The 24,124-nt window shown below is 49.6% G+C and overlaps 1 protein-coding gene and 1 long non-coding RNA gene across 3 annotated transcripts in view; one reads left to right on the plus strand and one right to left on the minus strand.

Annotated features, from left to right (window-relative positions):
• Positions 1 to 24,124, plus strand: part of DNAH17 (dynein axonemal heavy chain 17) — a 14,992,541-nt gene that overhangs the window by 10,603,608 nt on the left and 4,364,809 nt on the right. The window lies entirely within an intron of this gene.
• On the minus strand, positions 4,713 to 5,915 carry LOC146810468 (uncharacterized). Its single transcript, XR_014965695.1, has 3 exons — positions 5,828 to 5,915; positions 5,315 to 5,440; positions 4,713 to 4,806 (listed from the first exon to the last, which is right to left on the minus strand). It is a non-coding gene; the product is annotated as an uncharacterized LOC146810468 (long non-coding RNA).

Consider the following 24,124-nt stretch of genomic DNA (forward strand, 5'->3'; position numbering starts at 1 on the left):
AAAAGTAAAAATTTCTTTAATTGCAAATTGTCCTTGATTTATGTGTGATAGGACGTTCCCGTCGTGCGCTCTCTATCAACATGTAACTAGCGTGTGTGGCAGAGTTGTTTGTTTTTTTTACAAGACATGCGAATACAGTGTAGGTGTCTTATTCCATTGTTGTAAAGGCAGAGGCCTAATTTGTCACAATTGTCTACTCTAAGCTATTAACCTAAGTTGTGCCAATGAAGCTTTTGTTTTTAGACTGAATTAATCTATTTAGTAAACGGGTTCTCTTGGTTTCTTCTAGCGAACTTAATTCAGCACAGCTCTCCGTGACAGCAAATTCTGAAAACAAATGTGTGCAGGGGCCCTTCTGTTCATCTGGGCACTGGGCAGTGTGCGGGCTCTGCATTCACCTTATAATGTTATGCAATTATTTCATAACCTGTTGCAGAGGCCTGCTTGGGAATTGTTTAGCAGTGACACAAGTGTATTTTAAACCAAACCCCTCTTGTTTTGCACATACTCCGGTTCTTATCTACATGACTGTGTTTTTGTCTTAACGATTGCATTTTATTTCCCATGGGCTGTTTCTTTAGTACATTGTGGCGTCTTGAGGTCACCTAAAAGCGATCTTGGGAGTTCTGTACTTCGTTTTCATGTTACACCTGACCTAGTGCTGTCATCCGTACCGGAGTGTGCACGTGCCCTGCTCTCCACATGCGGCCTAAGCAGAATAATGCTTGTAAGACCTGAACCCTTCTGTTTTTATAAATGACAAACCAAAAACCTTTTTTTGAAAAGCAGTATGAAGACGGAAAAGGGAGAAATGGTCCCTTAAAAATAAAAACATGCTTGGACTAGTTACAGTTCACATTTAATGGTTCTAAAAATAATTTCCTAATTACCATGATTGATCATCTGTGTGCAATTTATATCCCATGAAGTTTTAAAACACAAGCCTTTTGCTAGCAGGTCCCCTTCCTGTAACATTCATCTTAGAAAGGGGCAGTAGGTTAGTAAGTTTGCAATTCAGGGGCTCTGCAGCAGCTTGAAAGTCTTTCCAAAGCTTATTACTGTTTTTCAGGGCGTAAGTTCTGATATTTAGCTTTTTCCATGGACGTATGTGTGTGGTATTATTTCAGGGGAATATGTCTCTGTCACTGAGAACTGCAGTCATGCAGCCTGTCTCCGGTTAGTGCCCTTCCATTTCTGGTGCTTTGCTGCAGTTTTAAGACTTTGAAGTTTCTTGTTGCTCAAATGGGTGTAATTTCTGATATTTATCTGTTTCCCTAATCTTCATTACTTGATTTTGCCCGCCGCGAAACAGTGTCACTCATAGTCATTGAAATGTCACTCATAATTTCACTGAAATTATGAAAATGTCACACATAGCAATCTGAAACCTTGGCAGCTATCAAAACATGTTTGCTGGAAACGTCTCTTTTTCTGATATGTTTCAATTTCTAAGTGTGTAGCCTCGGGGTGGAGAGAAATAAAACATTCAGAATATGAAAAATAACTAACTAACAAACTAAAGCAAGACAGGGTGGTTGCAAGGTTGCCAGATTGATTTATTCACACCTAAACCCATTAGCGCCACTTTACAGTGTATGCCAGTGAAGCGCTACTTTTGTTTTCTCATCTCATCATGTGAAGCTTAAAGTGTCAGAAACACAAAGTATCCAAGGTTCATGCCTGCTGCCTTAAACTGCTCCAGCGTGATGTGCAAACTTACCTTGCACAAACACTGCACACGAAAACAAGCAAAAGTTATACTCCCACCGGAGCCAAGTTCAGCAGCGTGTGTGCTCCTCATCACAGGATCAGAACTCTGCAACATCTCACTAACTCACTTTCACTGTCTCTTTCACTACCTCTCTCTATCTCACTACATCACAACACCACTCTGCTTACATCTCACTACCTCACAACATCCCTCTCCCTCACTACATCACTGTTTCACTACCTCACTCTTTCTCACTACATAACTCTCTCTACCTCACTACTCCACTCTATCTCACTACCTCACAACTTCTCTCTCTCAAAACATCACTACCTCACTCTCTAGCTCACAACCTCACAACTTCAGTCTCTCTCACTCACTACCTCAATCACTCTCTATCTCACTACCTCACTCTTTCTAACTCACTTTCACTCTCTTTCACTACCTCTCTCTATCTCACTACATCACAACATCACTCTATGCTTATATATCACTACCTCACAACATCCCTCTCCCTCACTACCTCACTCTCTCACTACCTCACTCTCTCACTACCTCACTCTCTATCTACCTCACTCTCTATCTCACTACCTCACTCTCTATCTACCTCGCTCTCTCTCACTACCTCACTCTCTATTTAAATACCTCACTCTCTCTCTCTATCTCACTACCTCACTCTCTCTCTGCTAATGCAATAGGTATCACATATGCAAAAAAAAAGCTAATGCCAATAGAAATGACAATGCCATTTATTTAGGGATACAAAAAAAAAAAAAATGAGCAATACCAATAGCTCTACCTATAATATTGCCGAGACCATTGTAAATGCTTGTTTTGTCTTCCTTTTCTCGCCTGGGAACATGTAAGAGTGCAGAAGTTCGTGTGCGCGCGCACAGCAGCCTCCGGGATGAGGTGGACAGCTTCATGCACGTGCTGCTGGAGATCTCGGGTGAGTGGCAGCAGTGGGCGGGGCGCACTCTGCCGACCCCTGCCTCGGAAATTCATTACTCCTATACATTTCATATTCGTCGCGCATGACCTCTAACCTCTTCTTTCATCCACTAGAATGCTCTTTTATGCTTTTCACTTAATTTTAATGGAACTCTCTTTGCAGGTGGCTTGGTTTCCGCTCTCCCTTGGCATACGCCTCGGGCCCTCGGTATAAGCTAATGTTAGAGTCCATCAAGTTTGCTTAGGGTGACCAGATTCTCAAAACAACAAGCATTTACAATGCAATGGTCTCAGCATTGTTAAAGTTAGAGCTATTGGCATTGCTCATGACATTATTTTTGTTTCCTGGGTCTAAGGGGACAAACAGAAGGACTTGTTATGCTTTAGAGGACTCATCCTGAAGACTAATCACCTACTTGACAAAAGAAGTGCCTGAAATTAAACTGGAAAAAAAAAAGAGACTGGATTGCACTTGGATATTTCGTGCATCCTTCATGTTGTGTAATCCCAGAACAACTGGAATGATTTGATTCTAGTGTATTTTCTCTATGGATTTACTTCAAGTACCACAAAAGATTAGCAACTAGGATGTTTTTATTATATAAAAGGACCCGCACTGAAACCGGTTTCTGTCCACGTTCTGCATTCTCTCCCCTCAGATTAAGGCCCCATTACATCTGCTGTGCCAGGCAGTTATTCCTACAGAAAATATCTATATTTTTTAACAGTAGGCCACAAGTACTGTGATTGGTCTATAAGCAAGGATGCTGCATCCGGTTAATCATATAGGCTTGTACCACTGCTGAATGCTAGATAGCAAGACTCAAAAGTGATCGCTAGCTGGGTGCCAAAAGAAACAGTCCATCCAGATCAGCAAAACTCAAATTTAAAACAGATACTTGACTTTGCTTTTCTGTATTTAAGCCAGTTTTTTCTAAACTGTTATTTATATTAATGAAAACTGACAAAAATATGTTAATTTGTTGATAAAGACTGTCAATCACCTCTCCACAATAAATCATTATTTTCTACTGGTGTGCTGCATTTAACACTATTGATAGCCCCACTCATATTGTCTTAATATCACATACTGGAGGAACTGTTTTTCATCCTCTTTAGATCTAATGCGCCTTGTTTCTAGACCCTAAACTCTACCAGCAGTTTTTGATAGCTTCCCAATATCCCTTTGGCGAGCAGCTCAGCAATGATCTGACTATGTTCAAATCTCTATTTTCCACATTATCCCCAACAAACATCTCCAACTACCTAACCATCCATCACTTTTCCGCTATAAAATAAGCTGTACTGCTTAAACAAACCATCCAATAGTAGTATTTATGTTAAACACCAACCACCGATCAAAACTGCTTAGATAGCAAATAATTACTGCTACATGGACTCCATGTCGAAATGGTTTTACAGTAAGAGTGACACTGCCCCCTCCCCCCCCAAAAAAAACAGACTGAGTTTTATTCTTCCCCACATCCTAAAGCACTCTTCCACAAAGTTACACGGGAAAAAAAAGACACACTAATTGCCTTTTCGAAATTGTGCAGTTAAAGCTTGAGCAATTTTCAGTTGTTAGTAGTAAAGGAATTCCCCATATCACAACCACGCCAGCTGAAGCTTTTTACTAGTGTGGCACTGTATTAAAACACAAATAAAACGTTGACGTGTGCCGGTAGGCTATTTAAACTCTCACACAATACAATGGGATTAACATCTGCGTTCCAGCCTCCACTACCTCTCCCTACACTTCAGAAAGTTATTAAAGCCATTCTCTGTGCGACCGCTCCGACTACCACGGGATACATCTCAAGACGAGAAATGTAAAGGTTTCCAGAATGCAGGGTGTGGAGCACTCCTGTGGGCTCTGTGGGGTGCAGCAGCGAGGGTTGCGCTGATGCTGCTACGCCTTGACGCAAGTTCACAACATTCAGGGACCATTCCCACATGGGAAGGAGGGAGGACACCCACGAACCCCAGTGTGGAGTGCAGTAGTTACCTGTGCGCCGGGGTGCTGGCCGGGGCCCTGTGGGCGGGAAGGGCCGCTGCTGCCCCTGCCCTCGGGGGATCTCTCCGTCGCCAGCTTGGTGCTGTGGGTGGCCGCCGCCACCGCCCTCCTCGTCTTCCTCCTCCTCCTCCCCCTGGTGCGGAGGCAGCAAAGACGATACAAGGGGGTCACAACCAGGGGGGTGGCGCAACCCAGGGTCTAGGGGCTCACAAACCTACCTAGGGTTGGGGGGCTGGTTGTGGTGCTCTGGGGAGTGGGGCCACCATTACCTATGCACCAGGCCACGCTAGTGCACATTGTCAGCAGTAGGGGAGTGTTCATGCTCGCATCGCACTATTTCACCATCAGACGCACCTTAAAAGCTACCGGAGCTTGGAGTGGGATCTTCGCCTGCTCAGTCTTCTAGAGGGGGCGCCGCCTCCCAGACCCTGCAGTGGACATGGTCGCTCTCACTACTGCCAAACACTAATAGCTTCCGGTGCCTGACATGGGCTTAGGAGCCGTGCACTGCCGTTGCCTGTCCTATCTAGAGACGCCCCCACATGCACTAGGCCCCGCAGTCCTCAGCGCCTTGGACTCATGCAGGACCCCCAGCGCACCCAGGGTAGCATCGGTCTCCCCAGGGCCCAGGACTGACTTACGTTCCGAGGGGGTCCGCGGCGGCGGTTGTTGTGATAGCCTCGTCTGTAATGGCGTCGGTCGGCAGCGTAGCGACTTCCCTGGACAGGTACACCCTCCGGGCCGGTGACATTGGCGGCCTCCGCTCCCTGCAGAGGAAGAGGAACGGTGAGAGGAGGACACAGAGGTACAGGACACCGGAGCCGTGACCCTCCCGAGGATTCACTAGAAAGTAACCGTGGGGCTGTCAGCCATGCGGCCACTCGTGGAAGCTCGAGGTGGAGCCCACACTGGCAGCCCGTGGCATTTGGCAGGACTGCTGATCCGAAATGGCAACGGTGGAGTAGGCGCAGTGACCCGCTCTAGGCACTCACCATCATGGAAATTAACGACGTCCGACCACCAGCTTCCAGAAACACCAAATCCGCCATGCAACCTGGAGTGCCAGAGAGATCCGGCCTCTCGGGTGCGGGAGGGCTGGCTTCAGGGTGCGTGACCCGGAAACACTGCCAGGGACATAAGACACGACTGCTTACCTTCTCTCCGGCGACAACATCGAACTCCACCGTCTCGCCATCTCCTACGCTGCGAAGGCATTTCCGGGGATTGTTCTTCTTAATTGCCTAGAAGTGCCTTAGGGACCCCATGCTGCCTGCACGCGCCAGTAGGCTCTCTGATTGGTTGACAAGGTCCACCAATCACAGTGCTTATTTGGTAGTTGCCAACCAATCAGAGAGCCGACTGGCGCGTGTAGGCAGCGTGAAGACATGCTGTCTTGTGGGCGTGTAAGGGGCGGGCTGCGATAATTACAAAAGTAGCAAAAAAAACACCCCCGAATCCGAAAAGGACGGGGCCTGTTCGGAGAGACAAACCTCTTCTCCAATGGCTGGCCAGCATTCAAGAGGCCAGCCAATGGAGAAGAGGGGAGAAGAGGGGCGGGTTCAAGCCCCTCTTCTCCAAGTCATTAAATCTCGCGAGCGAGACTGCGCAAGCGCAGCCTTTGCTAGCCGAGACCTAAAAAACGGGGACAGGTCAAAGATATAGAAGTAGGACTACGGTTTGCAGTAACCATCGACATAAAAGTAGGACTATTTGACAGCTGTCATAGATATAGAAAAAGGACTACAATGGCAGCTCCCTCCACTGACCAAGATGAAGCATTACAGACGACAAATCAGAGGTCTCTTATTGGCAGTAAGCATTAATTCCATTTAAATAGACTTTGCCTCAACAGTTGCTATAGTTGGTAAATTCCAAGTATGTTTTCTTATCAAGTAAGTATATATATATATAATATATATTATGACTGCTAACTGTGAACAATAAAGAAAATTGCACAATTGAAGAGTAGTTCGTGCTCTCTTGTTTTCTCCGCCAGGAAGTGAACGAGTGAACCGCTATCGAGTTTGAGATATATATATATATATATATATATATATATATATATATATATATATATATAGTAGTCGTCAAAATCAGATACTGCTGTTTGTAGAACACTCCTCCCCGTAAAGCACTCCCCCTACATTCAGCACAGTTGACTGAAATATAAATAATGTTTGATTTATTTTTTTTAAAAACTTTCACATTTAAAGACATTCTTTATTGAAGCCCCAATGCAACTGCACCTGCGGCACTAATTATAGCTGCAGCCCTGAGTTGCAGGGTAACCCCTCTGCCTCTTTCACACATTCAAATCAGGAAAGATCCTAAATTGTGCCCCTCTGTTGCTTGGGACCTGTTCGCTGTGCAGCAAGGGGGGCTTGGGCCCAAATACCAACCAAAAAAATGGCTCCCCTCTCTGTATTTTTTGCTAGTGACATTTCCATAATTGGGGTGTAGTGATTCCTCACACCATTGTCCCAGTGCTAATGCACCTGCTGCATTAATGGTAGTGATGGCACTAAAAATACAAAATAAATGAATCCGCATTTCTTGAAACCTTCTTCATAGCATCTCATTCAGGAAGTCGGGTAGCTGTCTCTGTCCATTTGTGAATATTAAAATTAGACCCCCACATAACGTCCTCTTTTCAGGGTCATCTCTTTGAATCTATCCTTGGATTTTGCTCTGTTCCCTTTTTCCTGAGGCCCAAGTGGTCAGGACGATCAGGGATCGGAATATGACCCTATTGGTCTCTTTCCTACAACCCCCTCTACTCACCTGAGAGGACATCTGCGTGAAAACAGAGGTTGAAATTGGCTACGTGTATGGGGACCAAGGTGTTCTTAATTTTACAAAACAGTTCCCATCTAGTGTGTTAAAAACAACAATCACTGAATTGTTAATGGGGACCTGGAGTATTTGGAGGGTGCCAAAGGTGGGAGGTCAGGGGAGAGGGCTCTAAAGTTCTTTAATTTAGGGAGTCACTTGAAGTTTCCTGAAGACAAACATTTATAACATTTTTGAAAGCTAAAATAAGGATGCTGAGTTTTAAAAAGTGTCCTTTAATGGACTTAAAAAAATGTCTACACTAGGTTAGTTTTTATGAATATGTATTCTTGGAAAGTACTTGTTTCCATGATATACACCAAATTATTGTATGGCATCCTATCTTATATTTTTACAATTTAAAAATAATGATATCAATATTTTCAGTGCTTTCTGTTACTTGTTGGGATCTCAGACCACTATAAATACGTGTCAGTATTCTGCAGTGTGCCAAGTTGAATTCGGTTCTGTCACTCTGGTCTCACAAAAAGACATCTGCAGTGAGTGCATTAACCAATTAGTGTTTCATAACTGAAAAAGTGCATTTCCCAACAAATAATTTCATTTTCATAATTTTTTTTATTTAAGATGTATTTTAAGAGCTTGTGCAGTATTTTATATGCAGTTGCCGTGATTGTGAAAAAATACTTATAGAATATTTAGTTGTGTTTTGACATGTTTTTTACATCGCAACCACAGGACTCGGGAACACAGTTGCTGGCATGACCTGTAAGTTAATGTCGATGCAAATATTAATAAATCCTAACATGTGAACAGATGACAGGGCTTTTTCACTGTGAAAGGTGGCGCTGCTATCCTCACCTGCTTCATGTTGCTACAGACGGCCTAGAAACAAGGGAAACAAAGAAAGTCACATTTTCAGGCCATCATTGTTTACAAGTAATTAGTGAAGCATTTGCGCCCCCTGGAAATGCCTCCACGGACCCCCAGGGGGGCTGGCATGTTTGAAGACCTCTGAGATAAGCACTAGCAGTAACTGAAGAATCAGAATACCAGAGCCGATGGCTGGCACGATGACGTTGGTGGCGCTGCGTTGTAGAAAGAGAAGGGAAATCCCGAGAGAAAGTGTCTCTCTTCAAAGGATTTCCCTTCCTGCTACAACGCTCACCTAGGTGACGTCACCCTTAAGCAGTGCAAACCGAAACACCAATAAAAAACGGGGACATTTCTATGTTTAAGCCGGACACAGTTTAAAAACCCGGACATTTCATTAAATTGGAGAAAAGTGTCGGGACACCGGGACACTTCTCCAAAAACAGGGACCGTCCGGGGAAAACTGGGACGTCTGGTCACCCTAAGTTTGCTAGATGTGTTTATATAGTGGGCCGAGGGCCTGAGAGTTGGTGTATTTCACTATTTGAATAGCACTTGAAGCCCCAAGGCGCTTTCTCAGTGTTTTGCCCCTAATGCAAGCAAGGACAGGGGACCTGGACCCTCGACTGCAGGGTCGGGATGGCTTATAGGGCAGACGGGCAGTTCCCGGTGGTCTGGCCAAACAAGTCAGTTGGTGGGCTGGTTTGTTATCTGTTTGTGTGCCTCCCATTACCACAAACATTGCCTGCAGCAAGCACAATAAATTCGGTCTCCCATACTCTGCAGAGCTCCTGTACCGCGTGTCTACCAACTGCAAACTACTCCGATTTGAAAACGAGGCAATTTTTTAAAACTATCTAATTCGGTAATTGGGGGGGGGTGAATTTAATTTTGATGCCAGGTGTAGCGTCACGCTCTAGTCTTCACGTCTACGTGATGACGTGGAGCGCGGCAGCCATTTTGGGTGCCGATTTTTTAGGCGCCGAGCCCGCGAACGAGGCGGACGTTCCCCGGCGCGCTCCCTCAGTTGATAATGTTAAAGTACAAATAAACCTAAACTTACCTGAAACCAACTGTGAATGAGCTGTGCTTCCTACCCCAGAACACTCACACAACAAATGGCGATGAGGGACTGGGATTCATAAGGAGAAGACCGAGGAGAGCACGAACTGAAGACACTGGTGGCCAGGTGCTTGGGAAGCATTGCGATCAACCCCACAAAGGTACCTCTAGAGGGAGAGCGTGGCAGAGGGGACGCCAGTGCCTTAGCAACACAAGCACGGAGGTACACATATTGCGCCAGCAGAGAGCAGCCCCAAGCGACGCCAGCAGGCGGCCCAGACCACGCGGCTAGGAGGAGCGGCACCACTGCCACAACCAGCCAAGGCAGCACACTACAAGGCAGGTAGTGTGGGCGCTGCAGTCGCCCTAGGGCCATTTAAGCAGGGTGCAGTACTACCTGGTACACAAGCACGTGGGCACAAGCAGGAAGCTGCCCCCAAGGTGCCGGACGAAAAAGGAAGAGAAAGGCCCTGGCGGAGCAGTCAGAGTGAGGCAGTGGCAGCGGAGCGGCGGCGAACCAGAGCCCCCCACGCCGGCAGAGACAAAGCGCGCCAGGCAGTCCAAGGGGACAAGAAGAGTCACCAAGGGGAAGCGCGGAAATGTGCACCCAACCATCCTCACTTACGACGCCGATTCCCTTCCTACCGAAGCTGGGAGAACCGTCAATGAAATGGGAGGACTGGAGAGAATACTTTTTGAACTATATGAAAGCTCTGGAGGACGAGTCTGGAGAAGCATTCCCCAGCAAAAGGAGGAAGAGGATCTTGCTGCACAAATTGGGACAGGAAGGGATCAGAGTATTTCAGAATATAGTCCCCACGCCGAGGCAGGCGGCAGATGACGACGTGTTCCAGCACGCGATAGACGACTTAAACAAGCACATCTGAAAGAAACACGTTAGTTAGATTCCTCACCTTAGAATATCCTCAGGCGTCAGGCTGGATCCGGAAAGATTTTTGTAGCAATACCCATTGCGCGTCGCTAGGCGTCGTCTGAGGCCCCGCATCCGTCGTTGGCGTCGTGCGCCGGAATGACGTCGTCAGAGTACTTAGACGCTGCCCTCGCGCGCTGACGTCAGTTCTTCTTTTTTCCGCGCCAGACAGCGCCAATCCGGGAAGAGCTTACCCCTTAGTCAATTTTTGACTAAACTTTTTTGACTCTTTTTGGTCTTCTGTCGACTCGACTCTGGTGCCGGTAGGATGCCTGGGTTTAAAGCCTGTGATTCCTGTCATCGACTGATGTCGGTGATGGACCACCATCGCCGGTGCCTTTACTGCCTGGGGGCCGACCACGACGCGGAGTCGTGCCCCGACTGTCAGGCCTTGACCTCGAAGGCTAGGCGGGTGCGGTCCCGTAAGCTTCTCAAGCTTCGGCACTCGGCTCCCCGCCGCTCACGGTCCCAGTCCCGGTCCAGGAGGAGGTCCAAGGGCCGGTCGCGGAGCCGCAGTCACCATCATCGCTCGTCGGGCTCGAAGTCTTCGGGTAAGTCAAAGCGATCAAAGTAGTCCAAGAGGCGACACCGCTCTTCAAACTCCCCTCGCCGGTCGCGCGACTCGGCCGAGGGTCAGGGTGGTCCCACCCCCGCGGCTCCGTTGGAGCCGTGTCCGTCTCCATACCCGCCGGTCCCTGGGACTGACGCGACTCCGGCGGAGGTCAGTGCCTTCCTCTCAGCCATGAGGGGCCTGGCTCTGCCGTCAATGCCTGCCAGCGCGCCTTCGGGCCCCGCGGGTTCGACTGGGCGACCTCGCGTGCCGGCGGCCCCGGCGCCGTCGACGACTTTGGTCCCGACTCCGCAGGTCCCCGAGGGATCCAGGCCTGGATCTCTGCCGGCGCCGGTCGACCTCACGACGCCTCCTCCGCCGGCGCCGACACCGGTTCCACCTCCGGCGCTGTCTCCGGACGACGCCGTTGTAGGAGAGTAGGGTCTGCTTTCTATGTTCACCCCCACTTTTTGCTTTTGCTTTACTGGTTTTCGACTTAGATGTGGCTGTGGGCCTGCTAATCAGACCCACAGCCCTGCTGTTCTCTCTCTAAATTAATACTATGTACTTTAGGTGCATAACCCATTTGGATAGGATCACCTTATTGGCCCCTGTACAGTGTACCCTAGGTACCCAGGGCATAGGTGTACCCTAGGCCTACCAGGGGCTGCAGCATGTATTATGCCATCCCTGGCCTGGCCTTCCATTTTGACACAACTGGCTGATCACTCAGCTGGGGCAAGGTCGTGTAATCACCCCTTGCTTAGGTGTAGTATTCCTATACCTAACTTACATATAGACACATGTGTACCTATCAGTCACTCCTATGGCAGGCCTTGACAATCCTGGAGGCAGAGTGCTTGGTAACATGTGAGATGGTGCTCTAGCATGAGCTGAGCCTGTCTGCAGCTTTCGGAACCTTGTCCTTATAGCTGTTCTATGATATAGCCTACCATATACTCTTAAAGTGCCTTATAATCTTAGACGGTTATGGTAACTATGGTTTGGCTTTATCAAAACATGTCGTGTAAGGTGTCTACCACTAGGGAATAGTACCCCCATGCCATTTCTGGACATGAGAATATTATTCCCCCCTTCTAGAGGGAAAGACATGTTAAAATCATACTTCAACTGTTAGCCTCTGACCAAAGCCTCAGCATCACAAAATGGATGCTGCTGCCACGACACAAGTCTGACCTCCTGCAGCTGGGAGTGATCCCAGCCAGGGAGGCCTGGACAATAGGTTTCCTGCTTGGGGAGGTGCTAGCACCTCCCCAGACAGCCTTTAGTGTATTGGGGCAGGGTGGGCTGAAAGGAATGAGACATGCCTGGGGCACACAAGGTGTTCCTTGCATAGTCCAGTTCAAACCGGCGCTGGGGCACTCCAGCCCCAGCTCTGGCGCGAAACTGGACAAAGGGAAGTGGGTGTAACCACCCCCTCCCAGGTCCCACCCATAAGGCGTGACCTAGCAGGTATCCTAGCCCCCCAGATTAGTATAAGAGTGGGAGTTGGGCCTCAAGACTTTAGATTATCCTGAACCTGCAAAACTGAACAGAAACTCTGGACCTTCGACATTCGACGAAAGAAGAAGACTGAAGAATCTCCCTTGTAGCCAAGGAGTGGCTACCCTGTGCAAACAGGCACCATCAAGAGACTACCCTTTGCTTTGCGACCGTTCTACGAGGAACCGACTGCAGAGCCCGACCAGAGCCTTGACTTCCAGACTTCTCCGACCCTCATCCACATCTGCAGCAGAGCTGAGATCCGTGGAGGCGACGAGCGACGTGGGACCGGCTACCTGGGAAAAGTGGCTAGTAACTTACAGCGCAGCTTCTGAGGTACCCTCGAAGTTGTGCACCGGGGATTGAGAAGCCCCAACCCCAAGCACCATCTGCACCGAAGATCAGCCCCCCACACTCCACGAGTCCTGCGTGGGGCCCTTCAGCATTTTCCTGCTTGCCGCGTCTGTCCGGTTGCTTGCCCGCTGGCTAGTGGCCTCTGTGATGACGCACCCTGAAATCTTCTGCGCTGGTTTGGCTCCTCCAGACTGGCTCCCGCTTCTCTGCAAAGAAGAAGCTTCTGGTGCAGACCTTCCTGGTCTGCACCAGAAGCAAGTCCTTTGTTCTTCGTGGGTTCCGCTTGCCAAGGCTTGGTGAGTCCTAGTCCAACTTCGACGCCGCCGACAGCAAGAGCCTTCGTGGGACAGCTCGCCTCCTGGTCCTGGTCGTCCTCGACGCTTCCTGGTCCTCCTGGCTGCAGCGACAAGCTTCACCTTCACCTGCAACTCTTCACGACATCGCCTGGTTCCTTCCTGGTTCCACGTGGTCACTGGCTAGTGACCTTGACTCTGTCCCTTCTGCTTGCAGGTTTCTTCTCTTCTTGATCCCAGCCTTGGGATCCACCGGACACTCTCCCCTGACTGCCTGTCAGCATCTTTCTTCAGGCATCCATAGGAGTCGACGACGAAAACGACGCATCTTCACCCCTATGCACCCGCAGCCTGTGGGCTAGGTAACTTGGGTACTCCGGTGCTCATCAGGATAGTGACTATCCTATTGTCTAGTTTTCAAGTCTCAACTTCCTAGCTACTCCGGAAGTGTCCTAAATCTATCTATTTCTAAACTGTAAAATTGCTATTGACTTTTACGCATTACGCGTGAGTGTTTCCACTCTGCACACGAATCCCGTGGGCCTCCCACTTCCTAACTAACGCTAGTGTAGTGTAGCCCCAGCGATTCCCTAGGCCTAGGCCTATTCTATTTCCGTGACAGTGGTTCTTATACCACTTACTTAGTATATGGTTTGCGTGGCCCCTAGGGCCTAACTGTATTACTTACCTGTGTGACTTACTGTATGCATTAATAAGACTGTGTTGTACTTACCTCTAATCTCATAAAGAGTGCTGAGGGTTTGCTTAGAATAAATACACTTTATTTTATATATATATCTGTTGTGGTGTCCTTTCATTTGGTATTCAAGGGATTATATATGGTATCACAGCTGGCTTCACATGCCATTCAGAGTTTAGCCTAAGACTGCTCTTGTCCATGCTACCACTAGGATAGCTGGTCTATAAGGTTGACTTTACAACCAATCACCATAAGGGTATTTGGACTGATATAAGGTGTACACTATAACTAGTGACATCATACATCAGGCCAACTTCTCACATTGGTGGCAGCGGTGGGATCTGAGCTTGCTGTTGTAATACCATTGTAATCTTGAGATACTAAATTGAAAGATCACACAGATATTGTCTAGGTACATATAACATAGATTATTATACTTAAGTCCTACTGGACTTTGTAGTTGTAGGTTGAAGGGAATAACACACCCTGACTACAACTACTAGAAAGGTTTAGTAGATACAACTAGTGTAGGTAGGTGCACACACCACACCCTCACTAGATCATGTCTCTGAGAGTAGATCAAGTAGATGCTCTCTCAGGAGGATCAGGTCTGCAAAAGATCCCCTCTAGATATGATACCTTAACATTCCAGGAGATGAGACAGTTGTGTACCACCAGAGGAATAAAACAGGGTGCAAACCCTACCCTCCTTCAGTTAAGACAACTCCTAGAGGAGTATGATGCTCAGAGGGCATCTCAGGCAGGTGCCCTAGGCACAGAGGAGGGTCTACCCACCACAGAGGAGTCAGATGGGGCTTCAGATGGGGAGGTAGACAGCCAGAGCCAAGTAAGGAGACTTAGCCAGGCTAACTTAAGTTTACATGGGAGTTTGCATGGGGTCCCCCCATACAGACCCACAAGTAGGCATTCACAGAGAAGCAGGAGGGACAGATCCCCTTCAAGGGAATCCATCCACTCCCATGTCTCTAGCATCTCTAATGCTTCCTCTCACAGGGGAATGACTTCACCTGAGAGAAAGGAGCATGCAGTCAGAATGAGGGAGGCTAATCTGAGGATTCAGAGGGAAGAACTCGCCCTTGCCAAAGAGAAGCTTGCTCTGGCTAGAGAGCAAAAGTTAAGTGGGTTAGAACTCACTGGTGGCAGCAACATTCCTAGAGATAGAGACAGGCACTATGATAATAGAAACCTGAGCAAGATTGTCCCTCCCTACAAGTGTGGGGATGACATCCACAAATGGATAACTGCTTTGGAGAGAGCTTGCAAAGTACAGCAGGTACCCCAAAGTCAGTGGGCAGCTATCTTGTGGCTCTCCTTCTCTGAGAAAGGAAGAGACAAGCTCCTCACAGTTAGTGATGAGGATGCAGATAATTACACTGTCCTGAAGAGTGCTCTGATTGATGGGTTTGGCCTAACCACTGAACAATACAGGTTGTTGTTCAGGGATACCCAGAAGACACAGACTCAGGACTGGACTGACTTTGTAGATTGTGCCACTAAGGCTCTGGAAGGCTGGCTAATGGGAAGTAAGGTTAAGGACTATACAGGATTGTATAATTTGATCATGAGAGAGCAAATACTTAACAACTGTCAAAACCAGCTATTGCATCAACACCTGATTGATTCTGATCTGACTTCTCCCCAAGAATTGGGAAAGAAGGCAGATAGATGGGTCAGGACTAGAGTTAAGCAGAAAAACCAGAACCAGGGCGGTGATCAGAAAAAGGCAGACCAGAAGGGTAATGAGCAGAAACAAAAAGACCAGAAGTCTTCACCAGGCCCCCAAAAGGCTCAGGGGGAGGGTGGTTCCAAAAAGGATAAGAAGAAAGATGGCCAAAAGAAACCATGGTGCAACTATTGTAAGTCCAACTCACATTGGTTTAGTGAGTGCACCAAAAAGGATAAGCCCCCAGCCACCATTGCCCCTAAGGCAACTGTACCCCCTAGTTCAGCTGTAAGTGGTGGTTCCCAGCAAAAGGGTGTAGTAGGGTTAACCCTGGGAACTGAGGAGGACTCTGGCCTAGTCAGAGTACCTACTCAGGCTGTTCTGATCTGTGATGGGGACTTAGCTTTGTCCTCTACTGTAGGCCCCAGTAACCTGGGCAAGTACAGACAGACACCTTTTATCAACCAAAGAATGGCTCAGGCCTACAGGGACACTGGAGCTAGTGTCACAATGGTGACACCTGCTTTTGTGGACCCTGGACAGATCATACTAGGTGAGAATTACCTAGTGACCAACGCTAGCAATGCCACTACCTCCCATTGTGTGGCTATTGTTAACTTCTCCTGGGGAGGGGTAACTGGCCTCAAGAAAGTTGTTGTTAGTTCAGACCTTCCTGTAGAGTGTTTACTGGGCAATGATCTTGAAACTTCAGTTTGGTCTGAAGTGGAGTATAGGACCCATGCAGAAATGCTGGGGATAGATGCACATGTCCTTGCTGTGACCAGGTCACAGGCCAAAAAGTGCAACAGTGAACAAGTGCTGGATCCTGAAACTATGGACCAGTCACAACCCAAGAGAAAGAGCAGTAGGGTTAAGGCTGTGCCTTCCCCCCTGCCTCAGGTGGTGGATCAGCCCTCCCAGGAGGATGATTCTGAGAGCCCTGAAGGAACTGTCCTAGAAGAACTTGAACCTGATCAGGTTGAGTTTCTTGGGACAGGGGGACCTTCAAGGGCAGATCTGAGGCAGGCTCAATTAGACTGCCCCTCTCTTGAACCCCTCAGACAGCTGGCTGCTGCTGAGGCTGCAGGGAATGCTCAAGGTACCCATAGAGTGTATTGGGATGAAGGGCTACTGTACTCAGAGACTAGAGACCCCAAGCCTGGTGCATCCAGGAGGTTGGTCATACCACTGAAGTTCAGGGGCTTCCTTCTAACCTTGGCCCATGATATTCCCCTTGCAGGACATTTAGGCCAGAACAAGACTTGGGACAGGCTTGTCCCTCACTTTCACTGGCCCCATATGTCAGAAGATACTAAGGAGTTTTGTCGCTCCTGTGTCACCTGCCAAGCCAGTGGCAAATCAGGTGGCACCACAAAGGCCCCCCCTCATACCACTACCTGTGGTGGGGGTCCCCTTTGAAAGAGTGGGCATAGATATTGTAGGACCAATGGACCCACAAACAGCATCTGGGCACAGATTCATACTGGTGATAGTGGACCATGCCACCAGGTACACAGAAGCAATTCCCCTGAGGACCACAACAGCTCCTGTTGTGGCAAGGGCCCTGCTTGGAGTATTCTCCAGAGTGGGCTTTCCAAAGGAGGTCATTTCTGACAGAGGTGCCAACTTTATGTCAGGATACTTGACTGCAATGTGGAAGGAGTGTGGTGTTAACTATAAGTTCACCACACCCTATCACCCACAGTGCAATGGGCTTGTTGAGAGATTCAACACGACCCTAAAGGGAATGATAAAAGGATTACCAGACAAGCTTAGGCGAAGATGGGACATCCTTTTACCCTGCCTTCTGTTTGCTTACAGAGAGGTCCCACAAAAGGGGGTTGGCTACAGCCCTTTTGAGCTTTTGTTTGGGCATCCTGTAAGAGGACCCCTGTGTTTGGTGAAGGAAGGATGGGAGAGACCTCTCAGACAACCCAAACTAGACATAGTGGATTATGTACTTGGTCTCCGCTCCAGGATGGCAGAGTATATGAAGAAGGCTTCTAAAAACCTTGAGGCGAGCCAAGAACTCCAAAAAGCTTGGCATGACCAAAAGGCTGTACTGACTGTTTACCAGCCAGGACAGAAAGTGTGGGTGTTGGAGCCAGTGGCCCCAGCAGCACTCCAAGACAAATGGTCTGGACCCCACACTATTGTTGAGAAAAAGGGAGAAGTCACCTACTTGGTGGACCTTGGGACTCCCAGAAGCCCCCACAGGGTGCTTCATGTCAACAGATTGAAGGCATATGTTGACAGGGCAGACATGGGGCTACTCATGGCTACAGATGAGGGGCAGGAGGAAGAGAGTGACCCTCTCCCAGACCTGTTGACTCAGAACCCTGATGATGGCTCAGTTGATGGTGTGGTCTTTTCTGACAGCCTCACTGTCCATCAGCAACAGGACTGCAGACAAGTTCTGCAGGCCTACAGACATATGTTCTCTCTGACCCCAAGTCAGACAAACTGGTGCACCCATGAGGTGGACACTGGTGACAGTCTGCCTGTGAAGAGTAAAATCTACAGGCAACCTGACCATGTCAGGGACTGCATAAAAGTTGAGGTACAAAAGATGTTGGAGCTGGGAGTCATTGAACCTTCAGAGAGCCCTTGGCCTAGTCCTGTAGTCCTTGTGCCAAAACCTCACACCCAAGATGGTAAGAGAGAGATGAGGTTTTGCGTGGATTACAGAGGTCTCAATGCTGTCACTAGGACAGATGCCCACCCAATACCTAGGGCAGATGAGCTCATTGACAGACTGGCAGCTGCTAAGTTTTTGAGCACATTTGACCTAACAGCAGGCTACTGGCAAATCAGACTAGCTGAGAGTGCAAAGGCCAAAACTGCTTTCTCGACCCCAGGAGGACATTATCAATTTGTGGTAATGCCCTTTGGTTTGAAGAATGCACCTGCCACTTTCCAAAGGCTGGTGAATCAAGTCCTTACTGGGTTGGATGATTATTGTGCAGCTTATCTTGATGATATTGCTGTCTTTAGCTCCACCTGGGAGGATCACCTGGTCCACCTGAGGAATGTTTTAGAGGCCCTGCAAAAGGCAGGCCTCACTATCAAGGCCACTAAGTGCCAGATAGGGCAGAGCAAGGTTGTATACCTGGGCCACCTAGTTGGTGGGGGTCAGGTTCAACCACTGGAGAGCAAGATCCAGACCATAAAGGACTGGGCTCCTCCAACTACCCAGACTCAGGTCAGAGCTTTCTTGGGCCTGACTGGGTACTACAGAAAGTTTGTTAAGAACTATGGGTCCATAGTGACACCACTTAATGACTTGACCTCCAAGAAGATGCCAAAGAAAGTTCAGTGGACAGTAAGCTGTCAAAAAGCATTTGATGACCTGAAGCGGGCCATGTGCAGTGCACCTATTCTGAAAAGTCCAGACTACTCCAAATAGTTCATTGTCCAGACAGATGCTTCTGAGTTAGGTGTGGGAGCTGTTCTTTCACAACTGAATGTAGATGGTCAAGACCAGCCCATTGCTTTTATAAGTAGAAGGCTGACCCCTAGAGAGAAACGTTGGTCAGCTATTGAGAGGGAGGCCTTTGCTGTGGTTTGGGCCCTGAAGAAGCTGAGGCCATACTTGTTTGGCACTCACTTCAAGATTCAGACAGACCATAAGCCCCTCTTGTGGCTAAATCAGATGAAGGGTGAAAATCCCAAACTTCTTAGGTGGTCCATTTCCCTACAGGGGATGGACTTCACAGTGGAACATAGACCTGGGACTGACCATGCCAATGCAGATGGACTCTCCAGATATTTCCACTTAGAACATGAAGACTCAACTGGTCAAGGTTAGTTTAATGTCCCTAAGTTTGGGGGGGGTTGTGTAGGAGAGTAGGGTCTGCTTTCTATGTTCACCCCCACTTTTTGCTTTTGCTTTACTGGTTTTCGACTTAGATGTGGCTGTGGGCCTGCTAATCAGACCCACAGCCCTGCTGTTCTCTCTCTAAATTAATACTATGTACTTTAGGTGCATAACCCATTTGGATAGGATCACCTTATTGGCCCCTGTACAGTGTACCCTAGGTACCCAGGGCATAGGTGTACCCTAGGCCTACCAGGGGCTGCAGCATGTATTATGCCACCCCTGGCCTGGCCTTCCATTTTGACACAACTGGCTGATCACTCAGCTGGGGCAAGGTCGTGTAATCACCCCTTGCTTAGGTGTAGTATTCCTATACCTAACTTACATATAGACACATGTGTACCTATCAGTCACTCCTATGGCAGGCCTTGACAATCCTGGAGGCAGAGTGCTTGGTAACATGTGAGATGGTGCTCTAGCATGAGCTGAGCCTGTCTGCAGCTTTCGGAACCTTGTCCTTATAGCTGTTCTATGATATAGCCTACCATATACTCTTAAAGTGCCTTATAATCTTAGACGGTTATGGTAACTATGGTTTGGCTTTATCAAAACATGTCGTGTAAGGTGTCTACCACTAGGGAATAGTACCCCCATGCCATTTCTGGACATGAGAATATTATTCCCCCCTTCTAGAGGGAAAGACATGTTAAAATCATACTTCAACTGTTAGCCTCTGACCAAAGCCTCAGCATCACAAAATGGATGCTGCTGCCACGACACAAGTCTGACCTCCTGCAGCTGGGAGTGATCCCAGCCAGGGAGGCCTGGACAATAGGTTTCCTGCTTGGGGAGGTGCTAGCACCTCCCCAGACAGCCTTTAGTGTATTGGGGCAGGGTGGGCTGAAAGGAATGAGACATGCCTGGGGCACACAAGGTGTTCCTTGCATAGTCCAGTTCAAACCGGCGCTGGGGCACTCCAGCCCCAGCTCTGGCGCGAAACTGGACAAAGGGAAGTGGGTGTAACCACCCCCTCCCAGGTCCCACCCATAAGGCGTGACCTAGCAGGTATCCCAGCCCCCCAGATTAGTATAAGAGTGGGAGTTGGGCCTCAAGACTTTAGATTATCCTGAACCTGCAAAACTGAACAGAAACTCTGGACCTTCGACATTCGACGAAAGAAGAAGACTGAAGAATCTCCCTTGTAGCCAAGGAGTGGCTACCCTGTGCAAACAGGCACCATCAAGAGACTACCCTTTGCTTTGCGACCGTTCTACGAGGAACCGACTACAGAGCCCGACCAGAGCCTTGACTTCCAGACTTCTCCGACCCTCATCCACATCTGCAGCAGAGCTGAGATCCGTGGAGGCGACGAGCGACGTGGGACCGGCTACCTGGGAAAAGTGGCTAGTAACTTACAGCGCAGCTTCTGAGGTACCCTTGAAGTTGTGCACCGGGGATTGAGAAGCCCCAACCCCAAGCACCATCTGCACCGAAGATCAGCCCCCCACACTCCACGAGTCCTGCGTGGGGCCCTTCAGCATTTTCCTGCTTGCCGCGTTTGTCCGGTTGCTTGCCCGCTGGCTAGTGGCCTCTGTGACGACGCACCCTGAAATCTTCTGCGCTGGTTTGGCTCCTCCAGACTGGCTCCCGCTTCTCTGCAAAGAAGAAGCACCCCAGACCTTCCTGGTCTGCACCAGAAGCAAGTCCTTTGTTCTTCGTGGGTTCCGCTTGCCAAGGCTTGGTGAGTCCTAGTCCAACTTTGACGCCGCCGACAGCAAGAGCCTTCGTGGGACAGCTCGCCTCCTGGTCCTGGTCGTCCTCGACGCTTCCTGGTCCTCCTGGCTGCAGCGACAAGCTTCACCTTCACCTGCAACTCTTCACGACATCGCCTGGTTCCTTCCTGGTTCCACGTGGTCACTGGCTAGTGACCTTGACTCTGTCCCTTCTGCTTGCAGGTTTCTTCTCTTCTTGATCCCAGCCTTGGGATCCACCGGACACTCTCCCCTGACTGCCTGTCAGCATCTTTCTTCAGGCATCCATAGGAGTCGACGACGAAAACGACGCATCTTCACCCCTATGCACCCGCAGCCTGTGGGCTAGGTAACTTGGGTACTCCGGTGCTCATCAGGATAGTGACTATCCTAGTGTCTAGTTTTCAAGTCTCAACTTCCTAGCTACTCCGGAAGTGTCCTAAATCTATCTATTTCTAAACTGTAAAATTGCTATTGACTTTTACGCATTACGCGTGAGTGTTTCCACTCTGCACACGAATCCCGTGGGCCTCCCACTTCCTAACTAACGCTAGTGTAGTGTAGCCCCAGCGATTCCCTAGGCCTAGGCCTATTCTATTTCCGTGACAGTGGTTCTTATACCACTTACTTAGTATATGGTTTGCGTGGCCCCTAGGGCCTAACTGTATTACTTACCTGTGTGACTTACTGTATGCATTAATAAGACTGTGTTGTACTTACCTCTAATCTCATAAAGAGTGCTGAGGGTTTGCTTAGAATAAATACACTTTATTTTATATATATATCTGTTGTGGTGTCCTTTCATTTGGTATTCAAGGGATTATATATGGTATCACAGCTGGCTTCACATGCCATTCAGAGTTTAGCCTAAGACTGCTCTTGTCCATGCTACCACTAGGATAGCTGGTCTATAAGGTTGACTTTACAACCAATCACCATAAGGGTATTTGGACTGATATAAGGTGTACACTATAACTAGTGACATCATACATCAGGCCAACTTCTCACAGCCGTTCCCCGGTTTAGCCCCTGTCCGGACCCGGCGTCGGCGCGACGCCGCCCGACTCCACACCCGACGCCGATGGATGAGCGTTTCATCTACCGCCCGGCTCCGATCATTCCTCCTGTTTATCAGGAATCGGATGACGGGGGCGACTGGGAGGGGTCTGAGGACCCTATGGCCCTACAGGGTCAACTTTCACAGGACTGGGCAGACGAACTGGGGGATGCCAGTGGTCTGGACACCTCACCGGACGCTGGTTTCATCTCTCCTCCGAATGTGGCCTTGGAGGAAGGTGCAGCTTTCTCAGTGGTGCGGCGCAAGGCGGCCGAAGCCCTGGGGCTCGAGTTGCCTGCTGTGGCCGTGAGGACTAATATCCTCACAGAGGTGCTTCAACCGTCAGCAAGCTCCACAGAGCCTCTGCTGCAGTTCAATGAGGCCCTCATCGACGTTCTGCAGGGCACTTGGTCCAAGCCCTCCACAGTTCCTCCTGTGGATCGGAACGTGGCCCGGCGCCACCGCCCTGCTCCGGCTGACCCCAGTTTCCTGTCCCAACACCCCACCCCCGAGAGCCTGGTTATCCAGGCCTCCACTTCCCAATCCTCCTTCCCGTCCGCCCCTCCGGATTGGGAATCCAAGAGGCTGGAACAGTTCGGAAAGAAGCTGTTCTCTTCCCTGAGTTTGGGCCTGCGGTCTTTGAACACCGCTTGCCTCTTGGACCGTTTCTCCCACTCTCTGTGGGATACGGTGGAGGACGTGCTGCCCCTGTGCCCGGAGGAGGCCCGGACACGTCTCTCCCAGGCACTTGCTGACGGGCGAGATGCAGCGCGACATGCCATACGGTGTGGACTAGACACCACGGACTCGCTGGGTAGGGCGATTTCCACCACGGTGGCGCTTCGGCGCCACGCCTGGCTGCGGTCCACGTCTTTTTCGGGGGATGTCCAGAGTACCCTCATGGATATGCCCTTTGATGGCACTCGCCTTTTTAGGTTTAAATCTTTTTATTAAAGTTTTCAACAGAGGGAGAAATGGTAGCAAACAGGTACGCTTCCCCCCGCCCCAACGGGGAGCGGGATAGACCGGGCTCGTCTCCGTCACAGCGAAACGCTCGGAGTGTCGATATCGTGCCCGCAAGGCCCAGCACCCGCCGCCCCAGAGCCCCTCCGCCCCCAACCTGAGCCCCCAAGGAACCACCCTCCCCTCGGCCCTCCCCCCCCCCTTCCCCGTGAAAAATGAAACAGAAGAGAGAAGTAGGAAAAAAGAAGAGTGAAATGAAGAACCGAGCCCGGGGTCAAAGGGACCGGTAGGCCGAGCGCAAGAGGCCGCCCCTGGGCAATAGCCCACTCATGGGTGCTAAGCAGTATCCTCCTCCTCCGGGGCCGTGCTAAGCCGCAAGAGGCGTAGGTACCGGGGACAAGTCAGTTCCCTAAAGTCCTGGGCCAGAAGGGCCCGGAACGGCTGCCACAAGTCCGCAAAGGAGTCCCCCTTCCCAGCCAGCGTTAAGGAGATACGCTCCATCCCCAGGATGTGCCAAAGGCGGTGCAGCCACTCCAAGTGCGTAGGAACCCAGGGCGTGCTCCAGCAAGCTAGTAAACATTGCGTGGCCGCCCCCAGTGCTAAGGCTATCTGCTTCCCCCTACGGGACCTCAAAGGATAGGTAATGGCATTGGGGACCCCCAAAATGATGTAAGCAGGTAGTCTGGGCAGCTCCGTGTCGAAGTGTCTATCCACCTCATCCAGAATTTGTCGCCAATACAGGGATATCAGGGGGCAGTCCCAAAGAATATGCGTCAGGGTGCCAGATTGACCGCACCCCCTCCAGCACCCCGCGGCGCGGGAGCCGTCCATACGGTGCAAGCGCTCCGGCGTATAATACCAATAGGTCACCAATTTAGTGAACGTTTCCGTAAGCCCGGTATGTGTAGCCGTGTGCCGGGCCCTGTAGCAGCAACCCTCCCATTCCTTTGCGAGCAGATCTCTCCCTAGGTCCCTCTCCCAGCGTGCCCTTCCCGCGTGGTACGAGTGAGTGTGCGATGAAAGGAGCATCTTGTAGAGGTCTGAGGTCAACTTTCGGTCCGAGGACCGTGTGATGAGCCAGCGTTCAAACGCCGTGAGCAGACGTTGCGCCGCGCTTTTCTCC

Source organism: Triturus cristatus, chromosome 7 (genome assembly GCF_964204655.1).
Source record: "Triturus cristatus chromosome 7, aTriCri1.1, whole genome shotgun sequence".
NCBI classification, from domain to species: domain Eukaryota; kingdom Metazoa; phylum Chordata; class Amphibia; order Caudata; family Salamandridae; genus Triturus; species Triturus cristatus.